Below are 8,986 nucleotides of genomic sequence, written 5' to 3'. Positions count from 1 at the left end.
GATAGATAGATAGATAGATAGATAGATAGATAGATAGATAGATAGATGGCACAGGGTGAGTTAAAGATGAATGGTGATGTCTGGAGAATAAAATTAAGGGGTGAGAGGATTATACTGGGAGAAGGAAAAACAGAGAGGTAGAATGGGGTAAATTATCTCACATAAAACAGACAAGAAAAGGCTTTTACAGTGGAGGGGAAGTGGGGGAAGGTGAGAGGGAATGAGTGAACCTTATTCTCATAGGATTTGGCTTAAGGAAGGAATAACATATACACTCAATTGGGTATGGAAATCTATCTTACTTTACAGGAAAATAGGGGGAAGGGATAAGAGATTGGGGGGATGATAGAGGGGAGGGCTGATTGGGAGAGGGGGTAATCAGAAGCAAACACTTCTGAGGAGGGACAGGGTCAAAAGAGAGAATAGAATAAATGGGGAGGTGGGATAGAATAAAGGGAAATATAGTTAGCTTTCTACAACATGACTACCATGGAAGTGTTTTGCATGACTACACATGTATAACCTGTATCAAGTTGCTTGCCTTCTCTAATGAGGGTGGGTGAGGAGGGAGGAAGAGAGAAAATTTGGAATCTGAAGTTTTAAAAACAAATGTTAAAAATTGTTTTCACATGCAACTGGGAAATAAGATATACAGGCAATGGGGTATAGAAATCTATCCTGCCCTATAGGAAAATAGAAGGGGAATGAGATAAGAGAAGGGGGGAATGAAGATAGAAGAGAGGGCATATTAGGGGAAGGGGTGTTCAGAATGCATGCCATCTTGGAGTGGGGGAGGGACGAGATGCGGAGAAAATTTGGAACTCAAAATCTTGTGGAAGTGAATGTTGAAAAACAAAAATTAATAAATTAATAGAGGAAAAAACATAAAACTAAAAAAAAAAAAAGACAATACATAAGAGGAATTTGAAATGGGAGGAGGAGAGATGAAAATACCAGAAATAGGGACATGATAGAAATGAGGAAATGTTGTTCTGTTAATTGTTTGGCAGATCATCACATGCACTCACATGACATCTCTTGTATGTCCATATTAAGGTTATTTAAATCTCTCATTGTTATTTAACATCTCACATGTGTTCATCTCTTGATAGTCTCATAGATTAAGAACTAAAGAGTCCTTTGGAGAGTGGGAGGGCAGCTTAGAGAAGAATGAAGACACAGCTGATTTGGCCATTCTCCTTAAAATGGATGTCATGAGAGAAAACAACTCATCAGAGGGATACCACAGGGCATCTTCCAATGCGAGTAGTCCAGAGATAGAGTGAGCTTCCGGGTGAAAAGGTTTCTATGGTAAGATAGGTTGTTGTTGTTTGTCCTTCATTTTATTTTTTTTTATTTTTTAAAATTGTATTAATTTGTTTTTAGTTTTCAACATTCACTTCCACAAGATTTTGAGTTCTACATTTTCTCCCCATCTCATCCCTCCCCCCACCCCAGGACGATGTGCATTCTGAATTCCCCCCCCCCCACTCTCCCCCCCCTTCTCACCCCCCCCCCCCCGTCTCTTATCCCCTTTCCCTTCTATTTTCCTGTAGGGCAGGAAAGATTTCTATATCCCTTTGCCTGTATATCTTATTTCCCAGTTGCATGTAAAAACAATTTTTAACATTTGTTTTAAAACTTGGAGTTCCAAATTCTCTCCTTTCTTCCCTCTCCACCAACTGCATTGAGAAGGCAAGCAACTCGATACAGGTTATACATATGTAGTCATGCAAAACATTTCCATAACAGTCATGTTATGAAAGACTAACTACATTTCCCTCTATCCTATCCTGCCCCCCCATTTTTTCTATTCTCTCCTTTGACCCTATCCCTCCTCAAAAGTGTTTGCTTCTGATTACCGCTTCCCCCAATCTGCCCTCCTTTCTATCATCCCCACCTCTTTTATCCCCTTCTCCCCTATTTTTCTCCAGGGTAAGATAGATTTCCAATTGAGTGTGTATGTTATTCCCTCCTTAAGCCAAATCCAATAAAAGTAAGATTCACTCATTCCCTCTCACCTCCCCCCTCTTCCCCTCCATTGTAAAAGCTTTTTCTTGCCTCTTTTATGTGAGATAATTTACCCCATTCTACCTCTCTCCCTTTCTCCATCTCCCAGTACAATCCTCTCTCACCTTTGTCCTTCATTTTCTTTTTTTTTAATTTTTTTTTTAATTTTTAGGCAATTGGGGTTAAGTGACTTGCCCATGGTCACACAGGTAGTAAGTGTCAAGTGTTTGGTCTGGGGTTGGATTTGAACTCAGGTCCTCCTGACTTGAGGGCCGGTGCTCTATCCACTGTGCCACCTAGTTACCCCCTGTCCTTCATTTTCAAAGAGGACTATGACATCAAGAAGGTGATGCCATGACTTGCAAGTGAATTAGATTTAAATGAAGAAGGGTTGTGCAAAGTCACCAGCCTCACTTTCTCTTCCATAGCCATCTGAGTCCAGTAACAAGATATAGATCAGGATGACTGGAGATGGCCCCTGACATGATAGAGAAAGTTCATAGAGGATCAGGAGTGCATCAAATTCATCAATTTTGACATTAGAAGACAGATGATATATACTTCTTGAAGAGGGAATGGACTAAAGGTACAGAATGAGGCATTCATTCTTAGATGTGACAAATGTGTTGACTGGTTTTGATTGAATATCACATGATTTCCTGTTCTAAACCTCATACTTTTTGAGGTAGCACCACCGTACTATCATTTCATGCAGTTTCTTGCTAACCGTGAGTGTACACACTCTTCCAAAACTCAGTGGAGGGTGGTTGGCGTGGTGATCTCCCTCTTCTCCAAATTGTCGTCTTTCCCCAGGACCACCATTTTAAGAAGGACTTTAATCATGCTTCACTTCACTCATGCCTGGACTCTCTCTCCAGAGTCCATCTCCTCCTTTTCTGCTGCCTTGCATCCCTTGAGAAACCTCAGCCCTACAGTATCCCACAATAGGCTACCCTATTGTGATTGATGACTCCCTCCTTGAGACCACCATTTTAGAAAAGATTCCAGCCCTGCTTCAACTCCCTCATTTGGGTACCCTTCTTTCCTGTCTCCCTACATTGTTTTCCAGATCTCCCTTATGTGTTGTCTTTCCCCGTTAGAATACAAGCTCCTTGAAGGTAGAAGGTAGGGACTGTCTTTTGCTTGCTTGAATGTATTTGAATCCCCAGCACTTAGTCCAGTGCCTTGAACATAATCTATCCATCTATTCTCTCTCCCCCTCCCTCTCTCTCTCTCTCCTTCCCTGCCCCCACCCTACATTTACCTCAAGAACACAGACAAATCAATACTACAGCTCATTCTTCAAACAATGTCAGAACCAATATTCTTCTGGAGGAAAGGTCCAGGCTGGTGTTATTGTTACTTTCTTGGGGATATTGAGGATTGTGTTATTCTGGGATCTAATGGACAGTTCAGGCTGGGAACCTACGAGCTTTCAGCATTCTCGTGGTGATCTGATCCAGAGCAGTCTAACCACTGTCCTCCTGGTCTGAGCTCTGGTCTAAGTTTCTGACTTGGATTTGGGTTTGAGCAACAGTAGACTATAGCTAGACTCTATCACTCTCAGCCCCCTGGGAAGCTCTTCTGTTTCACAGTGTCAGAATTGCAAGTTTCTTTTTAATTTGGAATTCATGTCCCAGTTATTCCTCTGCAAGCTTCAGACTGGGTTAAATTTTGGAGCTGAGACTTTGCTCTCCTCCTAGTGACCAAGCTACATTGTTTATGTTTGCTTCTAAACTTGCTCCTCTCTCAGTATACATCCAAAGCCTGTTACTGCTGCTTACCCTGGAATGCCACTCTAGGGTCCAGATCCCCTCCTCATTCCACCCTAGATCTGTGACATGGAACTGGGTAGTGAATGACAAACCTTCCAGTGGGTACCTGTTCTCACACCCTACATGAGGTCATGGTGCTCTGGTATAGTTCTGGGACCTCTTCTTTTTTTCCCCATATTTTATTCAATAGGAAACCTATCTCTACAGTTTTTATTGAGGAGTTTGACCATGTCCACAACCAAATCCACCTCTAAATTGGAAGTCTGTTGCTGACCCAGCCCCGGCCTTGACCTTCTTGTCAGCACCAGGGAGAGCAGCACTTCGTCTGTATCAGGTTGCTCACCCTCCAGACCTTTAGGCCTTGGCCTTCCTGTCTTGGGACGACTTCTGCAGAGCGTGGCAGGCATGATCTCGGGGGGCAGGTGAAGATAATCCCGGAGGTACTACATGCCCTCATTGGTGAGGTACCAGTAGAAATGCCTCCATGCAAACAGCTCCTTAACATAGCCGCGAGACTTTAGAAACTGCATGGCCTTCATGACATGGAGATTGGGCACATTCTTGTCTGCCAGCTCAGGGTGCTTTGGCATGTGGACATCCTTCTTGGCTACCATTACTCCCTCCTTAAAAAGGAGTTCATAGATGGCAATTCAGTTCTTCTTGAGCATCAACATCTCGGCGTCTGCGACAGGTGCTGCTCTAGACAGAGCCTGGGATAGAAAGGCTCTGGGACCTCTTCTGCTTTGGTGCATGGCTTTGCTTGCACTGAGGTGCCTCATGGCACACTCTATGTACACAAACCTCTCTGTCTGTCTCTCTATGCCATCCTAGGCAGACAGAATGACTCACTATGATTTTTTCTTGCATTTCCCCAACAGAATTCAATCTTTAACATTTTCTAGATCCAGTTTGGAGGTGTTTTGGAAAGGAGCTTCCTCTATTTCCTCATCCATGGATTCTTAGGCAGGGCTGTCTATAATACTCTGAACAAAGAAGTAAATAAAAAGTTTACAGCCTCACTATCGCATGATCTGTCAAAGTGGAATTTTGCTTAAGGACAATCTCTCTTGAAACTGGTAGACTTCCAAACTATTTAACTTATTTAACCATAAAGCTTCAAGGAAATGAATTTTTTTGTGTCCATAATAATTCTTTTTTTTTTTTTTTTGGTGAGGCAATCGGGGTTAAGTGGTCACACAGGGTCACCCAGGGTAACACAGCTACTAAGTGGCATGTGTCTGAGACCGGATTTTGAACTCAGGTCCTCCTAACTCCAAGGCCGGAACTCTATCTACTGTGCCACCTAGCTGCCCCATCCATAATAATTCTTGAAGATCATCTACTAAGTTTTAAAAGAATTGTGTGACTCCAGACAAGTCATTTAAACTTTCTCAACCTCCATTTCCTCAACTGTAAAATAGTGATAATAAAAGCACCAAACTCACAGATTTTTGTGTGATCCAATGTGATAATTTATGCACAGCACTTTGCAAACCTCAAAGCACTACGTAAATGCTAGCTGTCATCATTATCTCTGTTAGTGACAAGAAGAATCCAGAATAACAAAATCACAAATACTTTAAACACTGAATAACACAAAGTGTTATTTAACTCAAAACCTTTAATTCACAGAATGTATGGTCCTTGAGGGCAGAAACTTTAATTCATTATTCTTGTACCTCCAGCACTTAGTGCCACCTTTCCAGATACAGAGTAGACACTTGGCAAATGTTTATGAAATTGAATTAAATTGAATATTACACAGCTCTAGATCCCAGGATCAGTATCTAGTACCTTAATCACATAGACCAAATTTTTCTGGATAATCCCAATTTCAAGAAAAGAAAGTATTTTTGACAAGAATGTGTAGTATAGTGGGAAAAGATTCTGGATTTGGAGTCAGAAGACATAGGCTCAAATCCTAGTTACCATTCACCAGCATACCTTTCATCAATCTTGAACAAGTTACTTTTCCTCTTCAAATCTCACTTTCTTCATTTGTAAATGAAGGGTCAGGATCCAATGAACATAGGATCAGATTTAGAGATGAAGTAGGGAAGGCAAATTTTAGACATTATTTAGTCCAACCTCTTTGTGTCACAGATGAAGAAACTGAGTCCTAGAGAAGTGACTAACCTCAAAGATCCCTTCTAATTCTAAAATCCTATTGTAGCTCTTATAAGCTCTGGGTATCCTTAGCCCACATCCCCCCTGTCATTAAAGAGACCATGGCTGGTTCCATCTCCCTTCAGGGTTCTAGGATCACCTCTGAGGGGTAGTGGCATTGTCTTTTTAATAGTACTAGCTTGAGCCCCCATTTTGGCATGTTTTCCCCAATACCAGTCTCTAGCTACAATTAAAATCATGAACTAATCATTTGGAAAATATTGATTCAGTCAGTTATGTAGATCTTCTAAATGTTGATGTATTTCATTAGACAATATCAAAAAATCGCATTCTTAAATATCATCACCTATCTCATCAGAAAAATCTTTAAGAATTAGGAAGCTGCCAGACTCACAGGACTGGATACAAGTTTTCCAAAATTTGAATTTTTTACTTTAAAGCTTGAATTTTATCATTTGCAACAAATATTGTCAGTTGTTTTACCCTGAAAGAGTCTCAGGACCCCAGCGGTTCCAGGATCACACCTTGAGAACCTAGAGCCCAGAGCCATCCTGACCTGAGTCCTAAGAGAATTAACACAGATTGATACCTTTTCCAGTCCAGCTACTTGAGAGCTAGCACCATCTCCTGGTGATAAAGAGAAACTGCGAAGAGGTATAAGATGCCCAGATAGAGAAGTGAGTCACTAGACTGGGCCATTGTCAAGGACCTCAATGCTACCCAGTAGTTGAAGAAACAGTGCACCAGAGGAAGCTGTAGCCAAGGATGCTAAAAAACCCTAAAGAGCAGACTATCAGAGGGAGCTACAGACAGCAGAGAACTGAGCCCTGACCTTCCTCTTTGCTAGAGACCCGCCCTGAGCAGTACTGTAAGCCAGGAAACTTGTTCTCCCTTGGCAAGGGAGCAGAAAAATGGAAGGAAAGGGTCTTGTGGCTTTTTAATGCATTTTGGTAGAAGTCCTTCTGTTTTCCTGTGCAAATAGAACTCTTTATGATGACTTGTGAGCATGACTACTTAGAACTGCTATTTGTCCTTCATTCTCAAAGATCAAAGCATCACGGAGGTGATGCCATGACATGCAAGTGAATTGGATTTAAGTGAGGGAGGGCTGTGCAAAGTCACCAGCCTCACTTTCTCCTCTGGAGCCATCCAGGTTCAGTGTCCAGATATAGATCAGGACAACTGGAGATGACCCAGGATGCAGTGGGGGACCCACTTAGAATAGGAGTTTGTGGCCACCTTTGCGGGGAGGGTATGAGAGGCAGTACCAGTTATTGACAAATTTCACTTGGGTAGGATCAAATGTGCCAGAAACATTTATGAGAGCTACCCTCTCCCTCCAAAAAAAAGCATGCCTTAGCCCTTTGTGTATGACTGGAAAGGAGAACCAGCAAGAGGAAGTTTTGCAGAGTTTTCCTTAAATTAATTATTTTAATTTAATCAATTATCAATTAATATCAAAAATTAAAATATCATTTAATTAATCAATTAATATTTTACAATTAATAACTATTTAATGAATGAATAATAACAATAAATCATCTTTTCTCTTCTTGGCCCTCCTTTTCCAGTCATATATCTCCTTAATGATGTCTTTTGTAATTCTTCATGAAAATGATTCATCCTCTGTAATACGCTGCTGCCTATATGCACCTGTTATATGCCTCTTCATTGTCTTTTGGACTACCTCAGTTCTTTGGGGGCTAGTATCCTGTGACTCCCTGCCATACAGAATCACAAGAAGAAGACTGATGTTTAAAAGATTTGAAAAGCTTGGGATTATTAAAAGCTCTTTGCAATTTCCCAGAGGCAATCCACTTTATTCTCTTTTGTATATTCAATTATGGGCCCAGTTCATTGCCCATCTGTATTGTGTGTCCACTTTCGTATGTACTGATGGGCTGGTTCCATGGTTGTCCATCCAATATATTCATAGTCTGGTTAATAAGCATTCTCCATTTACTTGAAGTTTCTGGGGTGGATTGTTAGGCTGACGTTTTTTGAGTGTTATATAAACATGAACAGTTTCTAAATATGAACAAAAAAGATGTCACTGTCTGGAATAAAGAGGTCTACCACCAGGCAGCTTTCTCCAGTGACAGAAGATTAAACTAAAAAATCAGTTCTGTGACTTGGAGATCAATACAAGGTAAGACGTGTCATCAACACTCATATCTCCCCTAGATATCATTTGGGTTCTGGTTTCCAAGCAGTACTCTAATTCAGAATAACATAATCCTTCCAGGGAAATGGAATCTCTGATACTCAGCTCTGATTCATGGTACTAGCTGATGTCCACCATCCCCATGCTTGTTGATAACGGTAGAGTTTTAACAAAATAAGCCTGGAAATACTGGTTGGAGTCAGATTGTGAAGGACCTTAGAAGTTCTTACCATTAATAACCCAAGACATTCATGGAATGAATGAACCACACAAGCTTTAGACAAACATCCCATCACCAGGTATAGCAGCCAGGGCTACACATAGCCACACCAAGGTAGATGGGTAGGAAAACCCCAGACTACCACTACCACTACCAAATCAATTCAATCATCTCAAAATCCTACTTGCTGCCCCATCTTTTTCTTATCTGAGCAGAATACACCACCAACTGTTGGCATATATAATTGCTCTAGTCTTTCCAGGTAGATGGAGTCCCTGATACTCAGCTCTGAAACATGGCACTAGCTGATGTCCCCATGCTTGTTGATAACAGTAGATTTTGGGATGGAGAATTGAATGAAGTAAGGGTTAGGGATTGTACAAGGCCTTAGAAGTCAGGCTATGAAGTCTGCATTTGATTCTAAAGTCATTAGAGAGCCATTAAACGTGTTTTATTTTGTTTTTAGTAGAGGAATGGCTACATCATATGACTTAAGGATCACCATGCAGACTGCAGACCTCCCCTGATGTCAAATTCTTCTCCCTCTCCCTATTTCAGTTAGGAAACCACCTAGAATCATAGATTCAATCCTGGAAGGACCTTAAAGACCTTTTCATCTAAGCCCCTCATTTCATAGGTGAGGAAACTGAGATCAAGAGAGATTAAGTGTCATCAAAGGTCACACAATGT

At 41.2% G+C, this 8,986-nt stretch overlaps 1 pseudogene; it reads right to left on the bottom strand.

Moving 5' to 3' along the window:
• Positions 1 to 3,995: 3,995 nt before the first annotated feature.
• Positions 3,996 to 4,459, bottom strand: LOC114028022 (annotated as a pseudogene).
• Positions 4,460 to 8,986: the final 4,527 nt, after the last annotated feature.

Source organism: Vombatus ursinus, unplaced genomic scaffold (genome assembly GCF_900497805.2).
Source record: "Vombatus ursinus unplaced genomic scaffold, bare-nosed wombat genome assembly UNPS02014867.1, whole genome shotgun sequence".
Classification (NCBI taxonomy): domain Eukaryota; kingdom Metazoa; phylum Chordata; class Mammalia; order Diprotodontia; family Vombatidae; genus Vombatus; species Vombatus ursinus.
Note: the sequence above shows the minus strand (reverse complement) of the source record. Positions and strands in the feature narration are given on the sequence as shown.